A 20,715-nucleotide genomic window follows, 5' to 3' on the forward strand; every position below is an offset into this window, starting at 1 on the left:
GGCAGGCTGGGAGCGAGTGCGCTAGCTCGGGCAGGCCGGGAGCAAGCGCGCTAGCTCCCAGCCTGCCCGAGCTAGTGCGCTCGCTCCCAGCCTGCCGGAGCTAGTGCACTCACTCAGTAAACTAGTAAATACAGTAAAGGAAAAACTTGAGACTGAAAGGTTTTAACAGTCATCCAAATGACTGAACGTAAACATTGCTACAGTAACATACTAGCTACTGTTGTTGACATTAGCTAGCTTGACCTTCAAAATGGCGGACACCGGGGCGTCACGTCACCTGTGACGTCACGTCGAAATCCTCTATAGCCTTTTATTGATCTTAACTCTCGGCAAGAAGTAAAATCCAAGATTTTACTCTTGTCCGGTCTCTTGCTTGGTCATTCTCTCTTTTTCGCTTCCTGGCTTTTTCAAATAGTCTATTTGGGTCTCTTCACCTCCACTGCCATGATGTCCATACTGAGAATATTGATTTAACTTAATTTTATTGGAAGCTGTTTAGCTATTTTATTTTGTAAGCTGGTTGAGGTGTCGTAAAGTATTATGGCGTTCTCACAGTGCCATTAAGCATTACGCATTTCTCGCGAGATGTCTCAGGGATGCCCCACCAGAGTTACGTAGTACTGTGACTGGTGAACCGGGTGCAGACTCAGATTGGAAGACAGGACAATCTCCCTATTACAAGTCAGTGTGCCATCAAAATGATTTCAAATTGATATTTTAAGGTAAATCCTACCTACTGTTGCTTTAAATAGGTGACTCAATAAGCATCTAGCCAGTAGGCTATAAACTAACAAGTAGGTTGTCTCAAAATGGAAGATAACTTACTCTTACACAAAAAATAAAGAAATAAAATAAAAAATAAAACCCTGTTAACTGCAAACAAATTGAAAATACCTATTTACTGTATGTTAGGAATATATGACACACAGTTGATGTAGGCCTGACAAAATATAATATTTAAATAATATTGATTGGGTTTGGGGTGGCATGGTGGTGTAGTGGTTAGCACTGTTGCCTCGCAGCAAGAAGGTCCTGGGTTCGAGCCCAGCGGCCGGCAAGGGCCTTTCTGTGTGGAATTTGTATGTTCTCCCCATGTCTACATGGGTCTCCTCTGGGTGCTCTGGTTTCCCCCACAGTCCAAAGACATGCAGGTTAGGTTAACTGGTGGCTCTAAATTGACCATAGATGTGAATGGTTGTTTGTCTCTATGTCAGCCCTGTGATGATCTGCTGACTTGTCCAGGGTGTACCCTGCCTCTCACCCATAGTCAGCTGGGATAGGCTCCAGCTTGCCTGCGACCCAGTAAAACAGGATAAGCGGTTACAGATAATGGATGGATAGATGATTGGGTTTGAGTGGTCTATCAGATATATTCCATTCAGCGAGCATGATATTGAATGAGTCAAAGACGAGTTCAGTATCATGCTAGCTGAATGGAATATATCTGATATACCACGAAAAAAGCCATTATTATTATTATTATTATTATTATTATTATTATTATTAATAATAAACAATCTTACATAATGACAATCAATACATAATTATATAAAATCTTCCATATTTAATGAAGCAAACCTGGTGGCCATGTTTGTTTACAAATTGTCATAGTCACTCGCTGGCATGGAAGTTTTACATATAATACATATGTTATGGCATTTTTAATGCACTGCGACAATTTACTGTGGGCGCCACCAGTGAACAAAGAAATGCTTCTGCACATGCACAGCAGAAAACTTTCTCATTGAATATTCGCATCAGCTCCAACGTGTGATGTCATGTAGTCTTGACAACCATGCAATATCATAAACCATATTCAACGCTCATTCTCCATTGAGCAGCGTGACGTAATACACATAGGATAAGCGACATGCTAAAATATTGCATGCTATCAAACCAAACGAATGGAAACCGCTAGAAGGGAATATAATACATGTTTTTATTCCATGGAAAAGTGCCCTGTATATACAGTGGGGCAAAAAAGTATTTAGTCAGCCACCAATTGTGCAAGTTCTCCCACTTAAAAAGATGAGAGAGGCCTGTAATTTTCATCACAGGTACGCTTCAACTATGAGAGACAGAATGGGGGGAAAGAATCCAGGAAATCACATTGTAGGATTTTTAATGAATTAATTGGTAAACTCCTCGGTAAAATAAGTATTTGGTCACCTACAAACAAGCAAGAGTTCTGGCTCTCACAGACCTGTAACAACTTCTTTAAGAGGCTCCTCTGTCCTCCACTCGTTACCTGTATTAATGGCACCTGTTTGAACTCATTATCAGTATAAAAGACACCTGTCCACAACCTCAAACAGTCACACCCCAAACTCCACTATGGCCAAGACCAAAGAGCTGTCAAAGGACACCAGAAACAAAATTGTAGACCTGCACCAGGCTGGGAAGACTGAATCTGCAATAAGTACCGTAAGCAGCTTGGTGTGAAGAAATCAACTGTGGGAGCAATTATTAGAAAATGGAAGACATACAAGACCACTGATAATCTCCCTCGATCTGGGGCTCCAGGCAAGATCTCACCCCGTGGGGTCAAAATGATCACAAGAACGGTGAGCAAAAATCCCAGAACCACACGGGGAGACCTAGTGAATGACCTGCAGAGAGCTGGGACCAAAGTAACAAAGGCTACCATCAGTAACACACTACGCCGCCAGGGACTCAAATCCTGCAGTGCCAGACGTGTCCCCCTGCTTAAGCCAGTACATGTCCAGGCCCGTCTGAAGTTTGCTAGAGAGCATTTGGATGATCCAGAAGAGGATTGGGAGAATGTCATATGGTCAGATGAAACCAAAATAGAACTTTTTGGTAAAAACTCAACTTGTCATGTTTGGAGGAGAAAGAATGCTGAGTTGCATCCAAAGAACACCATACCTACTGTGAAGCATGGGGGTGGAAACATCATGCTTTGGGGCTGTTTTTCTGCAAAGGGACCAGGACAACTGATCCGTGTAAAGAAAAGAATGAATGGGGCCATGTATCGTGAGATTTTGAGTGAAAACCTCCTTCCATCAGCAAGGGCATTGAAGATGAAACGTGGCTGGGTCTTTCAGCATGACAATGATCCCAAACACACCGCCTGGGCAACAAAAGAGTGGCTTCGTAAGAAGCATTTCAAGGTCCTGGAGTGGCCTAGCCAGTCTCCAGATCTCAACCCCATAGAAAATCTTTGGAGGGAGTTGAAAGTCCGTGTTGCCCAGCGACAGCCCCAAAACATCACTGCTCTAGAGGAGATCTGCATGGAGGAATGGGCCAAAATACCAGCAACAGTGTGTGAAAACCTTGTGAAGACTTACAGAAAACGTTTGACCTCTGTCATTGCCAACAAAGGGTATATAACAAAGTATTGAGATGAACTTTTGTTATTGACCAAATACTTATTTTCCACCATTATTTGCAAATAAATTCTTTAAAAATCAGACAATGTGATTTTCTGGATTTTTTTTCTCATTTTGTCTCTCATAGTTGAGGTATACCTATGATGAAAATTACAGGCCTCTCTCATCTTTTTAAGTGGGAGAACTTGCACAATACTGACTAAATACTTTTTTGCCCCACTGTATAAGAATTTGGGATATACAATATATTTTTAAGTGATGAATATGTGAAGGATATGCTTAGAAGTGTAACACTCTCGAGATCAGTGGGAAATGAGGAACTGGGAGACAGGCTTGCAACAACACAAGGTGTGTTTATTCACTGTTTTGCTTTCTCAGCAACCTTAACTAATCTCTCTCTCTCTCTCTCTCTCTCACACACACACACACAAGGTGCTGGGTTTTTCTGATTACTGGCTTCTCCTTTGTAAGAACAAAAGAGACACACATAAATAAAATGCCAGTAATCAGACACAGGTGGAACTCATCATGTGTTTACCTGCCAGTTCTACAGTGTCTTGCAAAAGTATTCACCCCTTCATGATTGTCCTGTTTTGTTGCATTACAAGATGGAATTAAATTGGATTTTTTGGGGGGTTAGCACCATTTGATTTACACAACATGCCTACCACTTTAAAGGTGAAAATTGTTTTTTATTGTCACACAAACAATAATTTAGATGAAAAAATAGAAATCTGGAGTGTGCATAGGTATTCACCCCCTTTTATATGAAACCCCAAAATAAGAGCTGGTCCAACCAATTCACTTCATAAGTCACATAATTAGTTGATTAAGATCCACCTGTGTGCAATCAAAGTGTCACATGATCTGTCACATGATATCTGTATAAATCAACCTGTTCTGGAAGGACCCTGACTCTGCAACACTACTAAGCAAGCAACATGATAACCAAGGAGCGCTCCAAACAGGCCAGAGACAAAGTTGTGGAGAAGTATAGATCAGGGTTGGGTTATAAAAAATATCCCAAACTTTGAATATCCCAGGGAGCATCATTAAATCCATTCGAGCAAAATGGAAAGAATATGGCACCACTGCAAACCTGATCTTAAACCTTTATCTTAAACCTTTATTCGTCACGTGCACACTTCAAGCAGAGTGAAATTCATCCTCTGCATTTAACCCATCTGAAGCAGTGAACACACGCACACACTCAGAGCAGTGGGCAGCCACACCAGAGCGCCCGGGGAGCAGTCAGGAGTCAGATACCTTGCTCAAGGATACCTCAGCCCAAGGCCGCCCCACGTCAACCTAACTGCATGTCTTTGGACTGTGGGGGAAACTGGAGCACCCAGAGGAAACCCATGCAGACACGGGGAGAACATGCAAACTCCACACAGAAAGGCCCTCGCCAGCTGCTGGGTTCAAACCCGGAACCTTCTTGCTGTGAGGCGATCATGCTAACCACTACACCACCGTGCCGCCCTGATGAGAGAAGGCCACCTACCAAAACTCACAGACTAGGCAAGGAGGGCATTAATCAGAGATGCAACAAAGACACTAAAGATAACACTGAAGGAGCTGCAAAGATCTACAGCGGAGGTGAGAATATCTGTCCATAGGACCACTTTAAGCTGTACACTCCACAGAGTGGGGCTTTATGGAAGAGCGGCCAGAAAAAAAGTCATTGCTTAAGAAAACACATTTAGAGTTTGCCCAACAGCATGTGGCAGACTCCCCAAACACATGGAAGAAGATTCTCTGGTCAAATGAGACTAAAATTGATCTTTTTGGCCATCATGGGAAATGCCATGTGTGACGCAAACCCAACATCCTGAGAATACCATTCCTACAGTGAAGCATGGTGGTGGCAGCATCATGCTGTGGGGATGTTTTTCATCTGCAGGGACAGGAAAGCTGGTCAGGACTGAAGGAAAGATGGATGGCACTAAATACAGGGCAGTTCTGGAGGAAAACCTGTTTGAGTCAGCGAGAAGTTTGAGACTGGGATGAAGGTTCACGTTCCAGCAGGACAATGACCCTAAACTTATTGCTAAAGCTACACTGCAGTGGTTTGAAGGGAAACATTTAAATGTCGTGGAATGGCCTAATCAAAGTCCAGACCTCAATCCAATTGAGAATCTGTAGCATAACTTGAAGATTGCTGTACACCAACGCAACCCATCTAACTTGAAGGACTTGGAGCAGTTTTGCCTTGAGGAATAGGCAAAAATCCCAGTGGCTAGATGTGCTAAGCTAATAGAGACATACCCTAAGAGACTTGCAGCTGTAATTGCAGCAAAAGGTGGCTCTACAAAAGTATTGACTTTGGGGGGCGAATACCTGTGCACACTCCAGATTTCTGTTTTTTCATCTTAATTATTGTTTGTGTCACAATAAAACAACCATGTGCACCTTTAAAGTGGTAGGCATGTTGTGTAAATCAAATGGTGCTAACCCCCCAAAAAATCCATTTTAATTCCAGCTTGTAATGCAACAAAACAGGACAAACACCAAGGGGGATGAATACTTTTTCAAGACACTGTACCTGACTCCTCATTGCCCACAACTGATGCTTTATCACGCCCCTCTGCCACTCATAATATATGGTCTAATAGCTGTTCTGTGCTGTACCACATATCTGCACTGACACAAAAACTTGCATACACAAGTTGAGACTTGACGTGAAGTTTGATTGTAACTTCCGCTCACGTCCATATTGATAAATGCTGAGCTTTGCATGCAAATGACTGTATGCTCAGTTTTCTACCATATGTTTGTTTCATAAATGAAGGCCAGTGTTTAACCATTAAAAACAACCAGAAGGAATATATTGGCCTCAGCAGTTTACACACCAAGTGGTTCATTTTTTATAAGTATTTGTAGCATGTCTGCTTATCTGAACAGCTCAGAACTGATATACAGTACAGTATATTGTGACATGATGCAACAATTTTACGTTGACTTGAAAAGTGTGTTCTTCATCTCATCTCATTATCTCTAGCCACTTTATCCTGTTCTACAGGGTTGCAGGCAAGCTGGAGCCTATCCCAGCTGACTACGGGCGAAAGGCAGGGTACACCCTGGACAAGTCACCAGGTCATCACAAGGCTGACATATAGACACAGACAACCATTCACACTCACATTCACACCTACGGTCAATTTAGAGTCACCAGTTAACCTAACCTGCATGTCTTTGGACTGTGGGGGAAACCGGAGCACCCGGAGGAAACCCACGCGGACACAGGGAGAACATGCAAACTCCACACAGAAAGGCCCTCACCGGCCATGGGGATCGAACCCGGACCCTCTTGCTGTGAGGCGACAGCGCTAACCACTACACCACCGTGCCGCCCAAAAGCGTGTTCTTTTCCCTGAAAAAAGTACAATTTGACTCCTGTATTCTAACATAGTATTGATGATATTATGACAATGTGATTCTCAAATGATCAAGCTCAATTGAAGAAGTAGACATGGGAATACTGCTTCTGATTGGTCGATATGGAAGGCAGGTATATTGCTTTCCGAAATTTGACCTTTGTGTTCGTGTTTTGGGTTGCACCCACACTGGTTAGTTTCAGCATGTGTTGCTTGACAAATTGTTTTGCACCTATTTGTGTTAGCATTTATTAGTATAAGCTTGTCTTGTGTAACAGATGGTTCTGCACTACTGATCTACTTTATCATGCAGCTTGTCCAAAGAACAGCATCAGGCAATGAATTCAAATAGAAAACAGTGTAATAAGCAGTGCATTTCAGCTCTAGTGTTGGGACAAAGAGACGTGGCTACTTTATTTTTAAAGCAGGAAAAGGCCTAGCTAGACCTGGACATTCCAGAAGTTGCATAAATGAAAGAAATTAATTAATTTCAACAAAACTGAAGTCACAACTTCTCAGAGTAAGATTGCACACCTCAGATTAAAATGTTTACCTTCCATATAATACTATACCTTTCATAGCTTTTATGTCACTGATGTCTGACTTCTTTTTTTTTTTGCAACTCTGATAGTGAAATTAAATGTATTTTTCTCTGACAATATTTCCTGTCTTATATCATCTTTGTCATCTCTACATGTATACACACACACACACACACACACACACACGCGCACACACACAGGAATTGGTGGATGATTGAGTTGAGGATTCATATCCCGGAGAATTTATTAACAAAACCAAGAGACTCAGAGACTGTTAGAAAGAAAGCACAACTTTATTCATCACACACTTGTGAAATTTCCTCTCTGCATTTAACCCATCTGAAGCAGTGAACACACACACGTGAGCAATGAGCACACACACAGAGCAGTGGGCAGCCATGCTAACAGCACCCAGGGAGCAGTTGGGAGTTAGGTGCCTCACTCAAGGGCACCTCAGCCCAAGGCCATCCCATGTTAACCTAACCTGCATGTCTTTGGATTGTGGGGGAAACCAGAGCACCCGGAGGAAACCCACACAGACATGGGGAGAACATGCAAACGCCACACAGAAAGGCCCTTGCCAGTCGCTGGGTTTGAACCCAGAACCTTCTTGCTGTGAGGCAACCGTGCTAACCACTACACCACTGTTATGACACCACAGACTGGGATGTGCTGCTTAGCCCACACTGTGAAGACATAGAGGGGCTGACACACTGTCTGACGGATTACCTCAACTTCTGTGCAGACATGGTCTCCCCCGCTAAGACTGTATGGTGTTACCCTAATAACAAGCCATGGGTAACACAGGAAGTCAAAGCTGTCCTCAACAGGAAGAAGGCCGCCTTCAGGAGCAGGGAGGCGATGAAAGCAGCACAGCAGGAGGTGAAACGCTGTGTGAGGGAAGCTAAGGACAGCTACAGGAGAAAGGTGGAGCAGAAACTGAAGAACAGCATGAGGGAGGTCTGGGAAGGTGTGAAAACCATCACAGGCCACAACACAAAGACCAGAGTCGTAGGGGGGACAGTGGAGAGGGCGAATGAGCTGAATGACTTCTTCAACCGGTTCAACCAGCCCATGTCTGCCCCACCCTCCCCCTCACTGCAGCCATCTCTCCTTCTTCCCTCAACACACCTACCCCCAGTCATCGCAGCAGCCCCCTCCTCCTCCTCCTCAACACAGACTCCTCCATGCATCACTGCAGACCAGGTCAGAGGTCAACTGAGGAAGCTTCACCCCAGGAAAGCAGCAGGCCCAGACAAGGTGTGTCCCCAACTACTGAAGACCTGCGCTGCTGAACTGGGTGAACCACTCCAACACATCTTCAACCTCAGCCTGCAGCTAGGGAGAGTGCCCACCCTCTGGAAGACATCATGCATCATTCCAGTTCCCAAGAAGAACCAGCCCGGCGAGCTGAACGACTTCCGACCGGTGGCACTCACTTCACATCTGATGAAGACATTGGAGCGGCTCTTCCTCAGCCTCCTCAGACCCCAGGTGCAACACGCCCAGAACTGTCTGCAGTTTGCATACCGGGCAGGTGTTGGTGTGAAAGACGGCATCCTCTACCTGCTACACCAAGCCAACTCGCATCTGGATAAGGGAAATGGCACAGTGAGGATCCTCTTCTTGGACTTCTCAAGTGCCTTCAACACCATCCAGCCCTTTATGCTTCAGGACAAACTGAACAGGATGCGAGTGGGCCCCTGCCTGGTCACCTGGATCTCCAGCTACCTCACCGACAGGCCGCAGTATGTCAGGCTGAAGGACATCACGTCTGACACTGCGATTAGCAGCACCGGAGCACTCCAGGGCACGGTACTGGCCCCTCTTCTCTTCACCCTGTACACCGTGGACTTCTGCTACAACTCGGAGCTATGTCACATTCAGAAGTTCACCAATGACACAGCCATCGTGGGGTGTATCAGGGATGATAGAGAGGAGGAGTATAGGAGCCTGGTGGGGGACTTTGCCGTTTGGTGCAACAGGAACCATCTGCAGCTCAACACCTCAAAGACCAAGGAGCTGGCCATTGACTTTGGGAGGTCAAGACCAAGGTCATGACCAGTTCTGATCGAGGGAGTCGAGGTGGAGGCTGTGGATTCCTACAAGTACCTTGGGCTGTGGCTGGACAGCAAGCTGGACTAGACTTGCAACACCAACCACCTGTACAGGAAGGGACAGAGCAGGCTGTACTTCTTGAGGAGGCTGCGGTCCTTTAACATCTGCAGGAAACTCCTGTGGATGTTTTATCAGTCCGTGGTCACCAGTGTCCTGTTTTACACCATGGTGTGCTGGGGGGGGGGCAGCACATCCAAGAAGGACACATCCAGGCTGGACAAACTGATCAGGTGGGCCAGCTCTGTGGTCAGCATGAAGCTGGACTCTCTGGTGATGGTGGCAGAGAAGAGGACTATGGACAAACTACTGAACATCATGGACGATGCCAGTCACCCTCTGCACACTGTCATCAGCAACCAGAGGAGCCTGTTCAGTGACAGAATGCTCCTTCCCAAGTGCCGGACTAACAGACTTAAAAACTCCTTTGTCCTTCACGCTATCGGACTGTACAACTCCTCTCTGGGGGGAAGGAGGGGTAACAGTAGGAGAGAGGACGGGAAGGAGCAGTAGCCTAGCCTGACTAAAAGCAATACTGGACAATGTGCAATATAAATGTGCAATACCTCTTCTACTGACCTTTTTTTCCCCCCTTCATATCTTATTTTTTATATTTGTGTAAATACTTAATTTATCTAGAAGTTTTTTCGATTTTCTATTTATCCTGTAATGATGCTGCTGGAATTTTAATTTCCCTGAGAGAACCCTCCCAAAGGGATCAATAAAGTTTTATCTAATCTAATCTAATCTAAGAGCAGAATCATAATTTAAGCAATAAGGAAAAAACAAAGTTAAGTCTACAACCCCGATTCCCAAAAAGTTGGGACAAAGTACAAATTGTACAACCCCGATTCCAAAAAAGTTGGGACAAAGTACAAATTGTAAATAAAAACGGAATGCAATAATTTACAAATCTCCAAAGCTGATATTGTATTCACTATAGAACATAGACAACATATGAAATGTCGAAAGTGAGACATTTTGAAATCTCATGCCAAATATTGGCTCATTTGAAATTTCATGACAGCAACACATCTCAAAAAAGTTGGGACAGGGCAATAAGAGGCTGGAAAAGTTAAAGGGACAAAAAAGGAACAGCTGGAGGACCAAATTGCAACTCATTAGGTCAATTGGCAATAGGTCATTAACATGACTGGGTATAAAAAGAGCATCTTGGAGTGGCAGCGGCTCTCAGAAGTAAAGATGGGAAGAGGATCACCAATCCCCCTAATTCTGCGCCGACAAATAGTGGAGCAATATCAGAAAGGAGTTTGACAATGTAAAATTGCAAAGAGTTTGAACATATCATCATATACAGTGCATAATATCATCAAAAGATTCAGAGAATCTGGAAGAATCTCTGTGTGTAAGGGTCAAGGCCGGAAAACCATACTGGGTGCCCGTGATCTTCGGGCCCTTAGACGGCACTGCATCACATACAGGCATGCTTCTGTATTGGAAATCACAAAATGGGCTCAGGAATATTTCCAGAGAGCATTATTTGTGAACACAATTCACCATGCCATCCGCCGTTGCCAGCTAAAACTCTATAGTTCAAAGAAGAAGCCATATCTAAACATGATCCAGAAGCGCAGACGTCTTCTCTGGGCCAAGGCTCATTTAAAATGGACTGTGGCAAAGTGTAAAACTGTTCTGTGGTCAGACGAATCAAAATTTGAAGTTCTTTATGGAAATCAGGGGCACCGTGTCATTCGGACTAAAGAGGAGAAGGACGACCCAAGTTGTTATCAGCGCTCAGTTCAGATGCCTGCGTCTCTGATGGTATGGGGTTGCATTAGTGCGTGTGGCATGGGCAGCTTACACATCTGGAAAGACACCATCAATGCTGAAAGGTATATCCAGGTTCTAGAGCAACATATGCTCCCATCCAGACGACGTCTCTTTCAGGGAAGACCTTGCATTTTCCAACATGACAATGCCAAACCACATACTGCATCAATTACAGCATCATGGCTGCGTAGAAGAAGGGTCCGGGTACTGAACTGGCCAGCCTGCAGTCCAGATCTTTCACCCATAGAAAACATTTGGCGCATCATAAAACGGAAAATATGACAAAAAAGACCTAAGACAGTTGAGCAACTAGAATCCTACATTAGACAAGAATGGGTTAACATTCCTATCCCTAAACTTGAGCAACTTGTCTCCTCAGTCCCCAGACGTTTACAGACTGTTGTAAAGAGAAAAGGGGATGTCTCACAGTGGTAAACATGGCCTTGTCCCAACTTTTTTGAGATGTGTTGTTGTCATGAAATTTAAAATCACCTATTTTTTCTCTTTAAATTATACATTTTCTCAGTTTAAACATTTGATATGTCATCTATGTTCTATTCTGAATAAAATATGGAATTTTGAAACTTCCACATCATTGCATTCTGTTTTTATTTACAATTTGTACTTTGTCCCAACTTTTTTGGAATCGGGGTTGTAAATAAAAACGGAATGCAATGATGTGGAAGTTTCAAAATTCCATATTTTATTCAGAATAGAACATAGATGACATATCAAATGTTTAAACTGAGGAAATGTATCATTTAAAGAGAAAAATTAGGTGATTTTAAATTTCATGACAACAACACATCTCAAAAAAGTTGGGACAAGGCCATGTTTACCACTGTGAGACATCCCCTTTTCTCTTTACAACAGTCTGTAAATGTCTGGGGACTGAGGAGACAAGTTGCTCAAGTTTAGGGATAGGAATGTTAACCCATTCTTGTCTAACGTAGGATTCTAGTTGCTCAACTGTCTTAGGTCTTCTTTGTCATATCTTCCGTTTTATGATGCGCCAAATGTTTTCTATTGGTGAAAGATCTGGACTGCAGGCTGGCCAGTTCAGTACCCAGACCCTTCTTCTACGCAGCCATGATGTTGTAATTGATGCAGTATGTGGTTTGGCATTGTCATGTTGGAAAATGCAAGGTCTTCCCTGAAAGAGACGTCGTCTGGATGGGAGCATATGTTGCTCTAGAACCTGGATATACCTTTCAGCATTGATGGTGTCTTTCCAGATGTGTAAGCTGCCCATACCACATGCACTCATGCAACCCCATACTATCAGAGATGCAGGCTTCTGAACTGAGCACTGATAACAACTTGGGTCGTCCTTCTCCTCTTTAGTCCGAATGACACGGCGTCCCTGATTTCCATAAAGAACTTCAAATTTTGATTCGTCTGACCACAGAACAGTTTTCCACTTTGCCACAGTCCATTTTAAATGAGCCTTGGCCCAGAGAAGACGTCTGCGCTTCTGAATCATGTTTAGATACGGCTTCTTCTTTGAACTACAGAGTTTTAGCTGGCAACGGCAGATGGCACGGTGAATTGTGTTCACAGATAATGTTCTCTGGAAATATTCCTGAGCCCATTTTGTGATTTCCAATACAGAAGCATGCCTGTATGTGATGCAGTGCCATCTAAGGGCCCGAAGATCACGGGTACCCAGTATGGTTTTCCGGCCTTGACCCTTACGCACAGAGATTCTTCCAGATTCTCTGAATCTTTTGATGATATTATGCACTGTAGATGATGATATGTTCAAACTCTTTGCAATTTTACACTGTCGAACTCCTTTCTGATATTGCTCCACTATTTGTCGGTACAGAATTAGGGGGATTGGTGATCCTCTTCCCATCTTTACTTCTGAGAGCCGCTGCCACGCCAAGATGCTCTTTTTATACCCCGTCATGTTAATGACCTATTGCCAATTGACCTAATGAGTTGCAATTTGGTCCTCCAGCTGTTCTTTTTTTGTACCTTTAACTTTTCCAGCCTCTTATTGCCCCTGTCCCAACTTTTTTGAGATGTGTTGCTGTCATGAAATTTCAAATGAGCCAATATTTGGCATGAAATTTCAAAATATCTCACTTTCGACATTTGATATGTTGTCTATGTTCTATTGTGAATACAATATCAGTTTTTGAGATTTGTAAATTATTGCATTCCGTTTTTATTTACAATTTGTACTTTGTCCCAACTTTTTTGGAATCGGGGTTGTAATATAACAAAACCAAAGGGCAAAATCACACCAGTACTCAAAAGGCAAGTGTCCAAACATGGCTCAGAAATTGTACAGACATTCTGATTGGCAAGACTTCACCATGCTTTATGCAAATACTCCATTGACACTTAACAGTTATTCCATGAAATCGAGTCGTACATGAGCTGATAGCTGACAAGGCGCGTAGCACTGAGCCGGCTATAAGCTATGTACGACGAGATTGAGTGGAATAACTGTTTTATTCTATCCACATTCACTGGATTTTGAGAAAGAGAGCTGTGGCAGCGGGGGCGTGGTCAAGCATCGGCCTGTGACCAGAGGGCGGAGTCAGGGAAGGTAAGTGGCAGAAACACTGCACCTGATGTCAGTTAACCTGTGTTTGTGTGTCTTCCCCAGTGACCGCGCCCTATATAACGAGAGAGAGAGCAGAGGAAGGGCGCTCTCTCCCCAACAAGATGACTGATGTGTGTGTGCATGTTTGTGTGACTGGGAGATTGAAAAGGCTGAAAAGCTGAAAATAAAGAGCTTTTTGAAACTCAGTTCTGGCCTGCCGTACTTTTGTGCTCCACCCACCCGCTCAAAGTCCAACAAGAGCATTTTTATTTTTTGCAAATTTGAGAAATAAAAACTTTATACAAAATGTCTGACGAAATAATTTCCGCTTAGAATGTAAACAAACCAGCAAAATGACAGTAGCAATTTATGAAAAATGCTATAATAATAATTCTTGAAAAAAAAAAATACATCAAATACTTTTATTCCATATTTTGTTGCTTTTTCTTTCTTTTTCTTTTTTTCTTTTTTTGTATTTTTTGGAGTTTTGTTTTTGAATAGTTTTTATTTCGTCCTCGGTTGCTTCAGCAACACGCGCCACCATTTTGTTTTTCTCTATTCATGGTATATGAACTGATATCCTAGTAGTAGAGTAGCCAATCAGAGCATATGTTTGCTCATATCCAGTGGCTGTGGATAGAATAAATAAACATAGATGCCACATTGTTATAAATTCTACTAGGTGAAATATGTTAAAATGTCTGCCATCTTGGTCCAGGCAAAACTGACCTGTAAACCAGTACAAGCTGACGGAGAGCTGAGGGTCTTTTGGACTAAAAAGCCATCCAATATTCACATTTCTCAACCATTTCCCATAAATCTTGTCTTTTATTTAAGGGTTTATGATCTATTTTAAAAATACTTGAAAATGTGTTATAACAGATTCATCCATCCTCCCATTATCTGTAGCCACTTATCCTGTTCTACAGGGTCGCAGGCAAGCTGGAGCCTATCCCAGCTGACTATGGGTGAGAGATGGGGTACACCCTGGACAAGTCGCCAGGTCATCACAGGGCTGACACATAGAGACAAACAACCATTCACACTCACATCTATGGTCAATTTAGAGCCACCAATTAACCTAACATGCATGTCTTTGGACTATGGGGGAAACCGGAGCACCCGGAGGAAACCCATGCAGACACGGGGAGAACATGCAAACTCCACACAGAAAGGTCCTCGTCGGCCGCTGGGCTCAAACCCAGGACCTTCTTGCTGTGAGGCAACAGTGCTAACCACTACACCACCGTGCTGCCCATTATAACAGATTTATGAAAGTAAAACCTCTGCTTTGACAAGTTTGATGGTTTCAAAAAGGTATATGATGAACCATTGTCAACATTTATTTGCTCTTGCAGCTTCCTATGAGGGTGGGCTCTGACAAGCAACATTCAAATCACCATATTTCAATCCAAAATTACACTCGTGTTGTAATTTTGTCAGCTATTTTTATTAACCTGATCATGTTCAGTACTTATGTATAATATTTTGTTTTGTAACACTTCATCGTGTAGCTCAAGCAGAGATATTTTGCACTATTGACTTTTCATGTCCTAATTTCTGTTCGTAAACTTTGCAACTTATCACAAACCTCTGTATGAATCATCAACATTAACATAAATATTTAGGGTTTAGCAGGAGGTCTCAATGAATGTAATTTGATTACACATGAAAATTGATTAGTGACGGCAGGGGGCAGGAAGTCTTCCAATTAGAATGATACTGTTTTATTGTTTTAGGTAATTGACAGAAGTTCTGACCTTTAAAAACTTTTCCAATCAGCTATAGCGAATTGATCTAGCTATGTAGTCTGTTTTATATTCACCTTCCCTGAGGTGATAATTGAGAAATACAAACAGATCAACTGCATGTCTCATCTCATTATCTCTAGCCACTTTATCCTGTTCTACAGGGTCACAGGCAAGCTGGAGCCTATCCCAGCTGACTACAGGCAAAAGGCAGGGTACACCCTGGACAAGTCGCCAGGTCATCACAGGGCTGACACATAGACAACCATTCACGGTAAATTTAGAGTCACCAGTTAACCTAACCTGCATGTCTTTGGGGGAAACCAGAGCACCCAGAGGAAACCCACGCAAAGAACATGCAAACTCCGCACAGAAAGGCCCTCGCCGGCCACGGGGCTCAAACCCGGACCTTCTTGCTGTGAGGTGACAGCGCCAACCACTACACCACCGTGCCGCCTCAACTGCATGTGTGCAGACAAAAATACACACACTTTAATTCCTATGCAGTGTTCATGATAAAATTGTCAAATGCCTGCCATATGTGCATGTATGTATGTGTGGATGTGCATGCATGTATACATGCATATGTGCATGCATGTGCATAGAGGCAGGGCTGAAAATGTAGTTTATTGATTGGTCAGAAATACAGAGATGGAAAATGTAGAGAATGTAGAGAGACCATTTTCAAATCAAGCTTGAACTGATCCACTTCGCTCAGATGCTGTCAGACTCATTGCATTGGTGTGCTCCAAGTGTGAATGCTGTGCTCCCATTAATAAACCACAACAAGGGGCAAAACATACCAGATTCAACAAGTGTTGCCAGGCAAAACAAACCTCACCCAGCAGCACTTATTTTACACCTATGTATTGATAATGGTAATATTTCTCAATCATCAGCTGTTAGGTTATAGTCCTATGAAAATCCATGACCTTGAGTTTGACATTTCAAAGTGATTCAAGGTCAAAGGTCATGGTGCCAAATGAAAGCCCATATGGCACTTCCTATAAGTTGATAATGGTAAATATCTGTCTACCATCAACCGTTTTTAAGTTACAGCCCTCTGAAAATCTGTGACTTTGAGTTTGACCTTTCAAGGTCATGCAAGTCAAAGATCATGGTGCCAAATGAAAGGCCATATGGGAGTTCCTATATGCTTATAATGGTAAATATTTGTCTATCGGCAACCGTTTTTGAGTTATAATGGAAAATATATTATTTTGACCAAAACGTTGACCTTTCTGGTGACCTTGCCATTCACCTTGACCTGCTTACCCCCAAAATTTAATCAGGTAATCTACAAACCATTGCCCTGAAACCATTGTCCTACAAACCTACCCTGAAAATTTGAAGTCAATTGGTGCAACCGTCTAGATGCTAGATTGTTAACAGACAGACAGACACAAACAAACAACAAACAAACCGCACTGATTACCTTACTCTGTCGCGGGCAAAGTAAAGATACTAAATGCTGCATATACAAAATTACACTAGGGTTCTGTTGGTAGTGGACCAAGATTATCTTTTGTAGTAGGGTCAATGGACAGTTATCAAAATCCACACCCAGGTTTGAGGGGCAATTACACCAGGGACACTTTCAGAATTAGTAAATTACATTGTAATTTCTAAATTATTCTGCTTCTGTCGACATCAAACGTCTAATTATCACTTCTCAGCTGAAACAAGCAAAACTGAGACCAACACTCAAAATTGAGATGATGTGCTAATTTTTTGCTCACTTGAAAGATACATTTCTATGTTTGGGAATCAGCTTGCTTTTATTTTTTGTACCCTTATAGCATACCTGTCAACTTTGAGGTTTGAAAAAAAAGGGATATTTCCCAGATTTTTAACTCAAAATAAAGGAAAATTTCGGAAAGTCATCCCCTTCACCAAAAGTGGGTGTGTAGTTGAATGGGGGGCAATTTTCTATCTAGTATTTGTGATTTCCTGTTCTCTGGTGCATGTTGGTGATAGCCAAGACCCAAACTCAATATGCTTATGGTTTATAGAGTGCATTTGTGAATAAACTATACATTTATTTTTATTTGCTTTCAGTGGTACCAGTTATTTCCCAAATTAAGGGCTAAAATACGTATCTTATGTAAAATAAGAAAGGTCATTATATAACCAGTCAATAAATTCAATTCCATTGCAATTTATTATGGTTTTACCATAGTCATGGCCTCGGAACACTAGATAGATAGATAGATAGATAGATAGATAGATAGATAGATAGATAGATAGATAGATAGATAGATAGATAGATAGAGTAATAAAGAGTAATATAAAATATTAAACCAAGAGTGATTTAAAATGGGTAAGTTTCAGATAGAAAATAAAATAGACAATGAGTGGATAAAACAGTTAATACACCAATTAGTTTACACTAGGCTATTTATGAGGTCTTAGCCAGGACATACTTAATGTAAACATGTGTAGCTTACCTTTGATTATTTGGGAGGCTTTCGTTTTCCCCATGGAAAATTTCTTTGCGAGGGAAGAGTCTGGGAACATTCCAGCCACGCACTTGTTGAAATCATCAAAGGAAGAGAGGCTAATGTTTTTCTTAGCTATTAGCATCGCCATCTTCACCTCAGACCTAATCAGTGTTGCCAGATACTGCTGACGTTTTCTAGCCCAAAATATGTTCAAAACCCGCCAAAATGCACTTGAAACCGCCCAACTTGGGCGGGAAACCTCCCAATCTGGCAACACTGGACCTAATCACTTGTTCAGCCTCGCCTCCGGATGTAGTTCTGTAATTACTGATGCCTGAGAGGGCGGGGACGTGAATTCATGGCCCGACTTCCTGCTGTAAACTCCTGTCAGAGGCGCGTCATGAATTCTGGACCTACCGACTTTTTTATATTGTGAAAATATGGGACTTTTATATAATGTCAAAATACAGGATATTTTCGGGAAAATAAAAAAAACGGGAAGACAGCGGGAAATAAGTCAAAATAAGGGATTTCCCAGGAAAAACGGGAGGGTTGACAGGTATGTTATAGACTTTAAGTCTGGTGTGTTTCATTTTCTGCAGTTGTACAATGACTCAGTATGCAGTTCTTTTGAAAGTTAATAGTGCTCAGTGCTTTTCAAAACATTTTGGTACAGAATATATACATCATAAAAGTGTATATATATCATTGATAAATGGAACCATGGTTTATCTGGAGGAAGATCAAGATCCCATGATTGTGCACCTAAACAAATTGTATAACTCTCAGAATTAGCAAAAAATAAATGATCCACCTATCAGAACGTGTCTTAGACTAAGATCCTCAGTGTCACACACAAATAAGGCAATTGTCGTATTTTTGCTTCAGTTTTTTCCTGATATAGTTTCTTTTTGGTTTTTAGAAATAGCACTGACTATATTTGCGGACTGCTATGACCTGGATAGTTTGCTTTGGTTACAATAGAAACCATCCATAGACTGGCATTCAGCCTTTCTGACTCTCAGCATGTCTCAACATGGTTATCTGTCTTTCACAAAAAGTTGTAACATGTATCAATAGAGTCCATATGAACTGAATTTGAAGTAGTGATAGGTTGAAGGATCAATGGGATAAACATCTAGAGATATAACCTGGCCCAAAGCAAGAGAAAAAGAAAAGTTGATTTTTTTTAGATTAATAAAAAAAACCAACAACTCCATACTATTTTCATTTATTGTACAAACTTTTACATTAACTGTTCCCTAAAAAGTTTTAGCTTGATAGTATTCTTAGACCCTGATCTATTTCCACTAGCATGACGATACATTTTGTTGGAGACTGCAGGATAACGACATCTGCCACATGCTGTAAATGTAAGCATAACTCTATAAATCATCAGCAACCATAAACCAATGGCATATTGTTTAGGATTACAGTGGTGCTTGAAAGTTTGTGAGCCCTTTAGAATTTTCTATATTTCTGCCTAAATATGACCTAAAACATCATCAGATTTTCACACAAGCCCTAAAAGTAGATAAAGAGAACCCAGTTAAACAAATGAGACACAATATTACACTTGGTCATTTATTTATTGAGGAAAATAATCCAATATTACATATCTATGAGTGGCAAAAGTATGTGAACCTCTAGGATTAGCAGTTAATTTGAAGATGAAATTAGAGTCAGGTGTTTTCAGTCAATGGGATGACAATCAGGTGTGAGTGGGCACCCTGTTTTATTTAAAGAACAGGGATCTATCAAAGTCTGATCTTCACAACACATGTTTGTGGAAGTGTATTATGGCACGAACAAAGGAGATTTCTGAGGACCTCAGAAAAAGCGTTGTTGATGCTCATCAGGTTGGAAAAGGTTACAAAACCAGCTGTAGAGAGTTTGGACTCCACCAATCTACAGTCAGACAGATTGTGTACAAATGGAGGAAATTCAAGACCATTGTTACCCTCCCCAGGAGTGGTTGACCAACAAAGATCACGCCACGAGCAAGGCGTGTAATAGTCAGCGAGGTCACAAAGGACCCCAGGGTAACTTCTAAACAACTGAAGGCCTCTCTCACGTTGGCTAATGTTAATGTTCATGAGTCCACCATCAGGAGAACACTGAACAACAATGGTGTGCATGGCAGGGTTGCAAGGAGAAAGCCACTGCTCTCCAAAAAGAACATTGCTGCTCGTCTGCAGTTTGTTAAAGGTCATGTGGACAAGCCAGAAGGCTATTGGAAAAATGTTTTGTGGATGGATGAGACCAAAATAGAACTTTTTGGTTTCAATGAGAAGCGTTATGTTTGGAGAAAGGAAAGCATTGCATTCCAGCATAAGAACCTTATCCCATCCGTGAAACGTGGTGGTAGTATCATGGTTTAGGCCTGTTTTGCTGCATCTGGGCCAGGACAGCCTGCCATCATTGATAGAACAATGAATTCTAAATTATACCAGCAAATTCTAAAGGAAAATGTCAGGACATCTGTCTATGAACTGAATCTCAAGAGAAGGTGGGCCATGCAGCAAGACAACGACCCTAAGCACACAAGTTGTTCTGCCAAAGAATGGTTAAAGAAGAATAACATTAATGTTTTGGAATGGCCAAGTCAAAGTCCTGACCTTAATCCAATTGAAATGTTGTGGAAGGACCTGAAGTGAGCAGCTCATGTGAGGAAACCCACCAACATCCCAGAGTTGAAGCTGTTCTGTACAGAGGAATGGGCTAAAATTCCTCCAAGCCGGTGTGAAGGACTGATCAACAGTTACCGAAAACATTTAGTTGCAGTTATTGCTGC

The 20,715-nt window shown here is 42.1% G+C and overlaps 1 protein-coding gene across 2 annotated transcripts in view; it reads left to right on the forward strand.

Moving 5' to 3' along the window:
* The window catches only part of LOC132866184 (VPS10 domain-containing receptor SorCS1), a 508,739-nt gene that overhangs the window by 341,009 nt on the left and 147,015 nt on the right, over positions 1 to 20,715 (forward strand). The gene's annotated exons all lie outside the window — the stretch shown is intronic.

This window comes from Neoarius graeffei, chromosome 18, assembly GCF_027579695.1.
Source record: "Neoarius graeffei isolate fNeoGra1 chromosome 18, fNeoGra1.pri, whole genome shotgun sequence".
Classification (NCBI taxonomy): Eukaryota; Metazoa; Chordata; class Actinopteri; order Siluriformes; family Ariidae; genus Neoarius; species Neoarius graeffei.